Raw genomic sequence first — 12,006 nt, 5'->3', positions numbered from 1 at the left:
CTTACTGCAAACTCTGCCTTCTGGGTTCAAGTGATTCTCCTGCCTCAGCCTCCAAAGTAGCTGGGATTACAGGCGTGCGCCATCATGCCCGGCTAAGTTATGTAGAGACGGGGTTTCACCATATTGGCCAGGCTGGTCTCGAACTGCTGACATCAGGTGATCCACCTGCCTCGGCCTCCGAAAGTGCTGGGATTACAGGCGTGAGCCACCATGCCTGGCTGGTTTTGACGAAGCCAGCCACATGAGTTCCACAGTTGCATGGAAATAAATTCTGCCAACAACCATGTGAGGTTGGGAGAAGACCCCAAGCCTCATATGAGACACTAATTCCAGCCGACACCTTGATCACAACCTTGTAAGAACCTGACAAGAGGACACAGCTAAAGCTGCACCCCCAGACTCCTGACCCACAGGAAAGGAGACGTAATAGATGGGTGTTTTAAGCTGCTAAATGTGTGTTGATTTGTTATGCAGCTTAGAAGATGAATACATCATTCCATTTTTTAAAAATCATAAGCTAATCACACCATTCGATATCTTTTTTTTTTTTTTTTTTTTTTTCTTATACAGAGTCTCACTCTGTCGCCCAGACTGGAGTGCAATGGCGCAATCTTGGCTCACTGTAACCTCTGCCTCCCAGGTTCAAGTGATTCCCTTGCCTCAGCCCCCCAAGTAGCTGGGACTACAGGCAAGCACAACCACACCCAGCTAATTTTTATATTTTTAGTGGAGATGGAGTTTCACCATTTTGGCCAGGCTGGTCTCAAACTCCTGACTTCAAGTGACCTGCCTGCCTCAGCCTCCCAAAGTGCTGGGGTTACTAACATGAGCCACCGCACCCGGCCTGACACACCATTCAACTTTAAGGAACTTCCAGGTGCTGTGGTCACGCCCCTCTTGTGTGGCATGCAGGTGGGGAGAGATGGGTTGGAAGATGACTGGATGGGGGCATGGAGCTAGGTGAGAAGAGGAAAAGTGTCTTGAAGGAAGTAAGTCCCTTCAGATAAGGGAGGGAGAAGCTTGATCAATATGCAGACTTTCACAGTCCTTCAGTCCTGGGGATATTGGTGGAGAGACAGGTCTTGCCTTACATTTGAGAGTTACCATCCCAGGCAGAGGCCCTACTTCCACCTTCTTGCAGGTGGGGCTGGCGAGCAAATACTTAGAGGAGAAACGAACACCCTTTGTAAGCATGTGAAAAGTTTCTGGAGTGGAGAGATGATGAAGCAGGATATTTGGAGTCAACAGCCAAAGTTTTTATTTTATTTTTTATTTTTTATTATACTTTAAGTTTTAGGGTACATGTGCACAACGTGCAGGTTTGTTACATATGTACACAAGTGCCATGTTGGTGTGCTGTACCCATTAACTCGTCATTTAACATTAGGTATATCTCTTAATGCTATCCCTCCCCCTTCCCCCGACCCCACAACAGGCCCCAGTGTGTGATGTTTCCCTTCCTGTGTCCATGTGTTCTCATTGTTTAATTCCTACCTATGAGTGAGAACATGCGGTGTTTGGTTTTTTGTCCTTGCAATAGTTTGCTGAGAATGATGGTTTCCAGCTTCGTCCATGTCCCTACAAAGGACATAAACTCATCATTTTTTATGGCTGCATAGGATTCCATGGTGTATATGTGCCACATTTTCTTAATCCAGTCTATCGTTGTTGGATATTTGGCTTGGTAACAAGTATTTGCTATTGTGAATAGTGCCATTATAAACATACGTGTGCGTGTGTCTTTATAGCAGCATGATTTATAATCCTTTGGGTATATACCCAGTAATGGGATGGCTGGGTCAAATGGTATTTCTAGTTCTAGATCCCTGAGGAATCGCCACACTGACTTCCACAATGGTTGAACTAGTTTACAGTCCCACCAACAGTGTAAAAGTGTTCCTATTTCTCCACATTCTCTCCAGCACCTGTTGTTTCCTGACTTGTTAATGATCGCCATTCTAACTGGTGTGAGATGGTATCTCATTGTTGTTTTGACTTGCATTTCTCTGGCCAGGGATGATGAGCATTTTTTTCACGTGTCTTTTGGCTGCATAAATGTCTTCTTTTGAGAAGTGTCTGTTCATATCCTTTGCCCACTTTTTGATGGGATTGTTTGTTTTTTTCTTGTAAATTTATTGGAGCTCATTGTAGATTCTTGATATTAGCCCTTTGTCAGATGAGTAGATTGCAAAAATTTTCTCCCATTCTGTAGGTTGCCTGTTCACTCTGATGGTAGTTTCTTTTGCTGTGCAGAAGCCCTTGAGTTTAATTAGATCCCATTTGTTAATTTTGGCTTTTCTTGCTATTGCTTTTGGTGTTTTAGACATGAAGTCCTTGCCCATGCCTATGTCCTGAATGGTATTGCTGAGGTTTTCTTCTAGGGTTTTTATGGTTTTAGGTCTAACATTTAAGTCTTTAATCCATCTTGAATTAATTTTTGTATAAGGTGTAAGGAAGGGATCCAGTTTCAGCTTTCTCCATATGGCTAGCCAGTTTTCCCAGCACCATTTATTAAATAGGGAATCCTTTCCCCATTGCTTGTTTTTGTCAGGTTTGTCAAAGATCAGATGGTTGTAGATATGTGGCATTATTTCTGAGGGCTCTGTTCTGTTCCATTTGTCTATATCTCTGTTTTTGTACCAGTACCATGTTGTTTTGATTACTGTAGCCTTGTAGTATAGTTTGAAGTCAGGTAGCATGATGCCTCTAGCTTTGTTTTTTTGGCTTAGGATTGACTTGGCAATGTGGGCTCTTTTTTGGTTCCACATGAACTTTAAAGCAGTTTTTTCCAATTCTGTGAAGAAAGTCATTTGTAACTTGATGGGGATTGCATCGAATCTATAAATTACCTTGAGCAGTATGGCCATTTTCACGATATTGATTCTACCTACCCATGAACATGGAATGTTCTTCCATTTGTTTGTGTCCTCTTTTATTTCGTTGAGCAGTGGTTTATAGTTCTCCTTGAAGAGGTCCTTCACATCCTTTGTAAGTTGGATTCCTGGGTATTTTATTCTCTTTGAAGCAATTGTGAATGGGAGTTCACTCAGATTTGGCTCTCTGTTTGTCTGTATTGGTGTATAGGAATGCTTGTGATTTTTGCACATTGATTTTGTATCCTGAGACTTTGCTGAAGTTGCCTATGAGCTTAAGGAGATTTTGGGCTGAGACAATGGGGTTTTCTAGATATACAATCATGCCATCTGTAAACAGGGACAATTTGACTTCCTCTTTTCTTAATTGAATACCCTTTATTTCCTTCTCTTGCCTGATTGCCCTGGCCAGAACTTCCAACACTATGTTGAATAAGAGTGGTGAGAGAGGGCATCCCTGTCTTGTGCCAGTTTTCAAAGGGAATGCTTCCAGTTTTTGCCCATTCACTATGATATTGGCTGTGGGTTTGTCATAGATAGCTCTTATTATTTTGAGATATGTCCCATCAATATTTAATTTATTGAGAGTTTTTAGCATGAAGGTTGTTGAATTTTGTCACAGGCCTTTTCTGCATCTAATGAGATAATCGTATGGTTTTTGTCATTGGTTCTGTTTATATGCTGGATTATGTTTACTGATTTGAATATGTTGAACCAATCTTGCATCCCAGGGAGGAAGCCCACTTGATCATGGTGGATCAGTTTTTGATATGCTGCTGGATTCGGTTTGCCAGTATTTTATAGAGGATTTTTGCATCGATGTTCATCGGGGATATTGGTCTAAAATTCTCCTTTTGGTTGTGTCTCTGCCGGGCTTTGGTATCAAGATGATGCTGGCCTCATAAAATGAGTTAGGTAGGATTCCCTCTTTTTCTATTTTTTGGAATAGTTTCAGAAGGAATGGTTCCAGCTCCTCCTTGTACCCTGTTAGAATTCGGCTGTGAATCCATCTGGTCCTGGACTTTTTTTGGTTGGTAAGCTATTAATTATTGCCTCAATTTCAGAGCCTGTTATTGGTCTATTCAGAGATTCAACTTCTTCCTGGTTTAGCCTTGGGAGGGTGTACGTGTCGAGGAATTTATTCATTTCTTCTAGATTTTCTAGTTTATTTGCATAGAGGTTGTTTATACTATTCTCTGATGATAGTTTGTATTTTTGTGGGATTGGTGGTGATATCCCCTTTATCAATTTTTTATTGTGTCTATTTGATTCTTCTGTCTTTTCTTCTTTATTAGTCCGGCTAGCGGTCTATCAATTTTGTTGATCTTTTCAGAAAACCAGCTCATGGATTCATTGATATTTTGAAGGGTTTTTGGTGTCTCTATTTCCTTCAGTTCTGCTCTGATCTTAGTTATTTCTTGCCTTCTGCTAGCTTTTGAATGTGTTTGCTCTATGCTTCTGTAGTTCTTTTAATTGTGATGTTAGGGTGTCAATTTTAGATCTTTCCTGCTTTCTTTTGTGGGCATTTAGTGCTATAAATTTCCCTCTACACACTGCTTTGCATGTGTCTGAGAGATTCTGGTACGTTTTGTCTTTGTTCTCGTTGATTTCAAAGAACACCTTTATTTCTGCCTTCATTTCATTATGTACCCAGTAGTCATTCAGGAGCATGTTGTTCAGTTTTCATGTAGTTGAGTAGTTTTGAGTGAGTTTCTTAATCCTGAGTTCTAGTTTGATTGCACTGTTGTCTGAGAGACAGTTCGTTATAATTTCTGTTGTTTTACATTTGCTGAAGAGTGCTTCACTTCCAAATATGTGGTCAATTTTGGAATAAGTGTGGTGTGGTGCTGAGAAGAATGTATATTCTGTTGATTTGTGGTGGAGAGTTCTTTAGATGTCTATTAGGTCCGCTTGGTGCAGAGCTGAGTTCAATTCCTGAATATCCTTGTTAACTTTCTGTCTCATTGATCTGTCTAATGTTGACAGTGGGGTGTTAAAGTCTCCCATTATTATTGTGTGGGAGTCTAAGTCTCTTTGTAGGTCTCTAAGGACTTGCTTTTTGAATCTGGGTGCTCCTGTATTGGGTGCATATATATTTAAGATAGTTAGCTCTTCTTGTTGAATTGATCCCTTAACCATTATGTAATGGCCTTCTTTGTCTCTTTTGATCTTTGTTGGTTTAAAGTCTGTTTTATCAGAGAGTAGGATTGCAACACCTGCCTTTTTTTGTTGTTTTCCATTTGCTTGGTAGATCTTCCTCCATCCCTTTATTTTGAGCCTATGTGTGTCTCTGCACATGAGATGGGTTTCCTGAATACAGCACACTGATGGGTCTTGACTCTTTATCCAATTTGCCAGTCTGTCTTTTAATCGGAGAATTTAGCCCATTGACATTTAAGGTTCATATAGTTATGTGTGAATTTGATCCTGTCATTAAGACGTTTGCTGGTTATTTTGCTCATTAGTTAATGCAGTGTCTTCCTAGCCTTGATGGTCTTTACAATTTGGCATGTTTTTGCAGTGGCTGGTAATGATTGTTCCTTTCAATGTTTAGCGCTTCCTTCAGGAGCTCTTGTAGGGCAGGACTGGTGGTGACAAAATCTCTCAGCATTTGCTTGTCTGTAAAGTATTTTATTTCTCCTTCACTTATGAAGCTTAGTTTGGCTGGATTTGAAATTCTGAGTTGAAAATTTTTTTCTTTAAGAATGTTGAATATTGGCCCCCACTCTCTTCTGGCTCCTAGAGTTTCTGCCAACAGATCAGCTGTTAGTCTGATGGGCTTCCCTTTGTGGGTAATCTGACCTTTCTCTCTGGCTGCCCTTAACATTTTTTCCTTCATTTTAACTTTGGTGAATCTGACAATTATGTGTCTTGGAGTTGCTCTTCTTGAGGAGTATCTTTGTGGTGTTCTCTGTATTTCCTGAATTTGAATGTTGGCCTGCCTTTCTAGGTTGGGGAAGTTCTCCTGCATAATATCCCGCAGAGTGTTTCCCAACTTGGTTCCCTTCTCCCTGCCACTTTCAGGTACACCAATCAGATGTAGATTTGGTCTTTTCACATAGTCCCATATTTTTTGAGGCTTTGTTCATTTCTTTTTATTCTTTTTTCTCTAAACTTCTCTTCTTGCTTCATTTCATTCATTTTATCTTCCCTCACTGATACCCTTTCTTCCAGTTGATTGAATCGGCTACTGAGGCTTGTGCATTTGTCACGTAGTTCTCGTGCCTTGGTTTTCAGCTCCATCAGGTCCTTTAAGGACTTCTCTGCATTGGTTATTCTAGCTAGCCATTCGTCTAATTTTTTTTCCAAGGTTTTTGACTTCTTTGCCATGGGTTCGAACTTCCTCCTTTAGCTCGGAGTAATTTAATCATCTGAAGCCTTCTTCTCTCAACTCATCAAAGTCATTTTCTGTCCAGCTTTGTTCCATTGCTGGTGAGGAGCTGCATTCCTTTGGAGGAGGAGAGGAACTCTGATTTTTAGAGTTTCCAGTTTTTCTGCTCTGTTTTTTCCCCATCTTTGTGGTTTTATCTACCTTTGGTCTTTGATGATGGTGACGTACAGATGGGGTTTTAGTGTGGATGCCTTTCCTGTTTGTTAGTTTTCCTTCTAAGAGTCAGGACCCTCAGCTGCAGGTCTGTTGGAGTTTGTCTGGGTGTCAGCAGTGGAGACTGCAGAACAGCAGATATTGGTGAGCAGCAAATGTTGCTGCCTGATTGTTCCTCTGTAAGTTTTGTCTCAGAGGAGTACCCGGCCATGTTAGGTGTCAGTCTGCCCCTACAGGGGGGTGCCTCCAGTTAGGCAACTCGGGGGTCAGGGACCCACTTGAGGAGGCAGTCTGTCCATTCTCAGGTCTCCAGCTGCGTGCTGGGAGAACCACTATTCTCTTCAAAGCTGTCAGAGAGGGATATTTAAGTCTGCAGAGGATTCTACTGCCTTTTGTTTGCCAATGCCCTGCCCCCAGAGGTAGAGTCTACAGAACCAGGCAGGCCTCCTTGAGCTGTGGTGGGCTCCACCCAGTTGGAGCTTCCCAGCTGCTTTGTTTACCTACTGAAGCCTAGGCAATGGTGGGCGCCCCTCCCCCAGTCTTGCTGCCACCTTGCAGTTTGATCTCAGACTGCTGTGGTAGCAATGAGTGAGGCTCCATGGGTTTAGGACCCTCTGAGCCATGCGTGAGATATAATCTCCTGGTGTGCCGTTTGCTAAGACCCTTGGAAAAGTGCAGTATTAGGGTGGGAGTGACCCGATTTTCCAGGTGCCATCTGTCACCCGTTTCTTTGACTAGGGAAGGTAATTCTCTGACCCCTTGCACTTCCTAGGGTGAGGCAATGCCTCACCCTGCTTGGGCTCATGCTCGATGCACTGCACCAGGTGTCCTGCACCCACTTTCTGACATTCCCCAGTGAGATGAACCCAGTACCTCAGTTGGAAATGCAGAAATCACCTGTCTTCTGCATCGCTCACGCCAGGAGTTGTAGACTGGAGCTGTTCCTATTCGGCCATCTTGGCTCCACCCCCGCTATTATGATTCTTACACAGAGTCCTTTGCTTTCCAGCAGCCTCCTCTTCCTCCATTTTAGGTTGGAATCCCTCTATTTTAGTGGCCACTGGGATTCTGAAACGACCAGGTCTTTGTCTCAGAGACCTCACACATGCTCTTCCCTCTGCCTGGAACACTTTTCCTTGCTCTGGTCCCCTGAGATCTTTTTCAGCTCAACTGCCCCATGCTCAGAGACCCCCTTTCTCCCTCTCTAGTTTGAAGGCAGTTTACCCCTGTAGTCTGTGCCTGAAAAACTTGTTTTCCTCCTTGATGCCTCCTGAGTTGTCACGGGATGTATGTGCCAGTTTGGGTGTCTGGTGTCTGTCTCCCCGACTGGACTGCATGCTCCTGGTGAGCTGGAGGGACTGGACTAGCACAGGCCAAGGCCCTGGGGCTGGAGGGAGCAGGGCAGAAGGCACAGGCAAAAGGCCTTTGTGATCCGGAAGGAAGTGAAGGAGAAGGAGAGAGATGAGAGAGGCTGACAGAAGATGGGCCAGGGGCCAGGCTGTGTGGGATCTTTTGGGCTACAGAACGACATTTCAATTCTTATGTAAGAGAACCAGGACACCATTGGAGGGTATGAGTCACCTCATCTAACTGAGCTCTGTAAATGTCAATGTTTTATTATTTTTATACAATTATTTAAAAGTGATTTTAGTTATTTACATTTTTATTTTTATTACTTTTTCTTTTTTTGAGACAAAATCTTGCTCTGTAGCCCAAACTGGAGTGCAATGGCATGATCTCGGCTCACTTCAACTTCCACCTTTTGGGTTCAAGTGATTCTCCTGTATCAGACTCCCGAGTAGCTGTCGTTATAAGCATCTGCCACCACGCCCAGCTTATTTTGTATTTTTAGGATAGGCGACGTTTTACCATGTTGGCCAAGCTGGTCTTGAACTCCTGACCTCAGGTGATCCACCCGCCTCAGCCACCCAAAGTGCTGGGATTACAGGGGTGAGTCACCATGCTCGGCCTTATTTACTTTTTTAAAAAAGATCAGGCCAGGCACGGTAGCTCATGTCTCCAATCTCAGCACTTTGGGAGGCTGAGGCGGGATGATCACTTGAGGCCAGGAGTTCAAAACTAGCCCAGGCAACATAGTGAGACACCCCCTGCCCCAATTTCTAAGAAAATGAGAAAATTAGGCATAGTAGCTTCTCTGTATCCCCAGCTACTGGGGAGCCTGAGCTAGGGAGGACTGCTTGAGACCAGGAGTTTGAGGCTCCACTGAGCTGTGATTATGCCACTGAGCTACAGCCTGGGCAACAGAGTGAGACCCCGGAGCCGCCCCAGCCTCCCTAAAGCTGACCGAGTTTTTGCTTCTTATCACAGGGAATGACGGACGCTGGGGCTTTGATGGGCATCGGGTGAAATGGGCAGAGTGACGCTTACCTGGCATGGCAGTGAAGTGGTACGGGGAGGTCATTGTGACAAGGGGCGGCATGAGGTACTTGGCCTTGACGCCCTCCCCGGCCAGACGGTCCCTGTTGGGGGTGTCCACATCCTGATCGTAGTCCCAGCGGAAGCCCTGGAAGGAGATCGGCAGCAGTTGTGAGTGCTCTTCTTCCCTGGGAGGGGGTGGCCGCCCAGCAGGACAGGTGGTGGCAGCAGCAGCTGGAGGGCACCGAGCCATGTCATCCCACGAGCACCTGTCATGCACTCCTCACAGAGTTCTTGGGTTTCTCCCTCTTTAGTCCGTTGTTGAACAAAGTCCACATTAATAATTCAACCCAGCTCTGTTGTGGGACAACAACCTGGAGTGTAGCAAGGTGCTGCATATTTGCAGGACAGTATGAAAGCATTCTGGGGATGGATGGGGGATATGGCTGTAGAGTGTGGTGGATGCACTTGACACCACTGAATTTTTCCTTTGAAAATGGCTAAAATAATAGATTTTGTATGTATTTTACAACAATAAAAAATCAAACTGGCCGGGCATGGTGGCTTACACCTGTAATCCCAGCACTTTGGGAGGTCAAGGCGGGTAGATCATTTGAGATCAGGAGTTCAAGACCAGAGTGGCCAACATGGAGAAATCCCATCTCTACTAAAAATGCAAAAATTAGCCAGGCGTGGTGGTTCATGTCTGTAATCCCAGCTACTTGGGAGGCTGAGGCAGGAGAATTGCTTGAACCCGGGAGGCGGAGGTTGCAGTGAGCAGAGATTGTGCCACTGCATTCCAACCTGGACGATGGAACGAGACTGCATCTCCAAAATAAATAAATAAATAAATAAATGAATGAATAAATAAATAAACCACATGAAATATTTTGGACTCTTATACTAATTCCAACATTTTGAAGATCTGGGGAGAACAAACTAGATTGGTGCTTTCCTTGGCTTAGTATGTTCTGTTTTTAGAGGGAGAGCAAATTATTGCTCACCAGCACTATTAAAATAGCTACAACAGGATGGGCATGGTGGCTCACACCTGTAATCCCAGCACTTTGGGAAGCTGAGGTGGGAGGATCGCTTGAGCCCAGGAGTTCAAGATGCCAGCCTGGGCAACATGGTGAGACCCTGACTCTACCAAAAAATACAATGACAACAACAAAAATAGCTAGGTGTGTTTGTGTGCATCTGTAGTCCCAGCTACTTGAGAGGCTGAGGTGGGAGGATTACTTGTGCCCAGGAGGTTGAGGCTGCAGTAAGCCATGATTATGCCACTGTACTCAGCCTGGGTGACAGAGTGAGACCCTGTATGGAAAAAAAAATTAAAAGCTGCAGTGGACTCAGTGATCATGAGGCCAGGCACTGTATACATATACATCATCTCATTTAACTTTTTCTCTTGTTTAAAATTATTTTTTCCTCTAATCCGCATGTTGATCGACATTTTTTTTAATCCTAGGAATTAGTTGAAAATTTTGCATAAGAATTAAAAATTGCCTGGCCTGATGGCTTACACCTGTTATCACAGCACTTTGGGAGGCTGAGATGAGAGAATCACTTGAAGCCAGGAGTTTGGGCCTGTCTGGGCAATAAAGCGAGAATGCAACTCTATAAAAGAATTAAAAAAGCTGGGTGTGGTAGGGTTCACCTGTAGTCCCAGCTACTTGGAAGACTAGGTGGGAGGATTGCTTGAGCCCAGGCGGTAAAGGCAGCAGTGAGCTATGATTGTGCCATTGCACTGCAGTCTGGGTGATGGAGTGAGACTCTATCTCTAAAATAAATGAATAAAATTGTGGTATAATATATGCAACATTTATCATTTTGTGCATCTGAAAGTGTACAATTCAGGGACATTTTGTACATTTATCATGTTGTGCAATTATCACCACTACCTAGTTTCAGGGCTTTTTCAACACCTCAGTTGGAAGCCTCATATCCATTCAGCAGTCACTCTGCATACCCCCTCCCGCAGCCCTTGGAAACCTCTCGTCTACTTTTATCTCTGTCGATTGGCTTAGTCTGAACATTGCATATAAATGGAATTCTACAATATATGACCTTTCATGTCTGCTTCTTTCACTGAGCATATTTTCAGCGTTCATCCATATCACAACATGGATAAGTTTTATTTTCTTTTTAGACCCTATCTAAAAAGAAAAAAAAATTGTGAAACAAAAACAAAAACAAAAAAATATATAGGATGGAGATCAGATGAGTCCTGCAAAGTTTATAATATTTACTATCTAGTACTTTACATAGAAGCTTGCCTACCTCTGAATGATATGCAGGTACAGAGATGACATTTATCTTGGCACTTATAGAAAGACCTATAAATTGTATAAAGACATCATCATTGGATTTCCAGTAACAAGAAGTGGCAAGACATGACGGTGGTCCAGGTGTTCAGGTGAAGTGTAGGGAAGGTCTTGTCTTGACGAGGTCGGATGAGACCCAGATGAGATAACCCCATTTCCCCTGCTGAAATTGCCTGAGAATTTCATTCCAGTTATTTGCGTAGGTTGATTCTTTCGGTGGGGTTGGGGTTGGGGAGGAGGTGAAGTGTTAGGTGAGTTCTATTTTGTATTTGCACAACTTGGCTTTCTTTTTACTTGGTGTGGTGTTTTGCTGTATGAGGAATTTCATAGAATTTTGTGATGAGTATGCAGCATAGTGGTTTGAATCCTGCCAGGCCGAGGGTCATATCTCAGCTCTGCAACTCATTATCTATGATGCCTTGGGGCAGGTCCCATAACTCTCCAAGCCTTTGTTCTCTATTCCATAGGGTTGTGAGGTTCAGATGAAATAATGCATGCTGGCAGGAATGGTTACTGCTCATGGGATTTCCATCTGCTCCCCGTATTCCCCAGGCCCCCTGTAGTTAGATGGATCCATGCCAGGGTCCAATGCTCTATAAGTGGAGGTCACTGACATCACCTCTAGTCTACAGCTTTTGAGGGCTTGGGAATAACCATCTCATTCTTTCATCTCCTGGTGCAGTAACTATGGGAGAATCCTTACATTAAGATGGTAGAATTTCCATCATTCTAGGTCTTTGAGTGGCCATATGGAGCACACCATACCCAGCCAACCCATTGTGGACATGGAATGTAAGAAATCAACCTTGATTGCTAAGCTGCTGAGACTCTGGGGTTAATTTGTTACTGCAGCATAACCTAGTCCATCGTGATGCATGCAGCATGC

The 12,006-nt window shown here is 43.7% G+C and overlaps 1 pseudogene; it reads right to left on the bottom strand.

Moving 5' to 3' along the window:
* The window catches only part of LOC106635231 (uncharacterized), a 121,759-nt pseudogene that overhangs the window by 15,948 nt on the left and 93,805 nt on the right, over window positions 1-12,006 (bottom strand).

This window comes from Pan paniscus, chromosome 7 (genome assembly GCF_029289425.2).
Source record: "Pan paniscus chromosome 7, NHGRI_mPanPan1-v2.0_pri, whole genome shotgun sequence".
Classification (NCBI taxonomy): Eukaryota; Metazoa; Chordata; class Mammalia; order Primates; family Hominidae; genus Pan; species Pan paniscus.
Note: the sequence above shows the minus strand (reverse complement) of the source record. Positions and strands in the feature narration are given on the sequence as shown.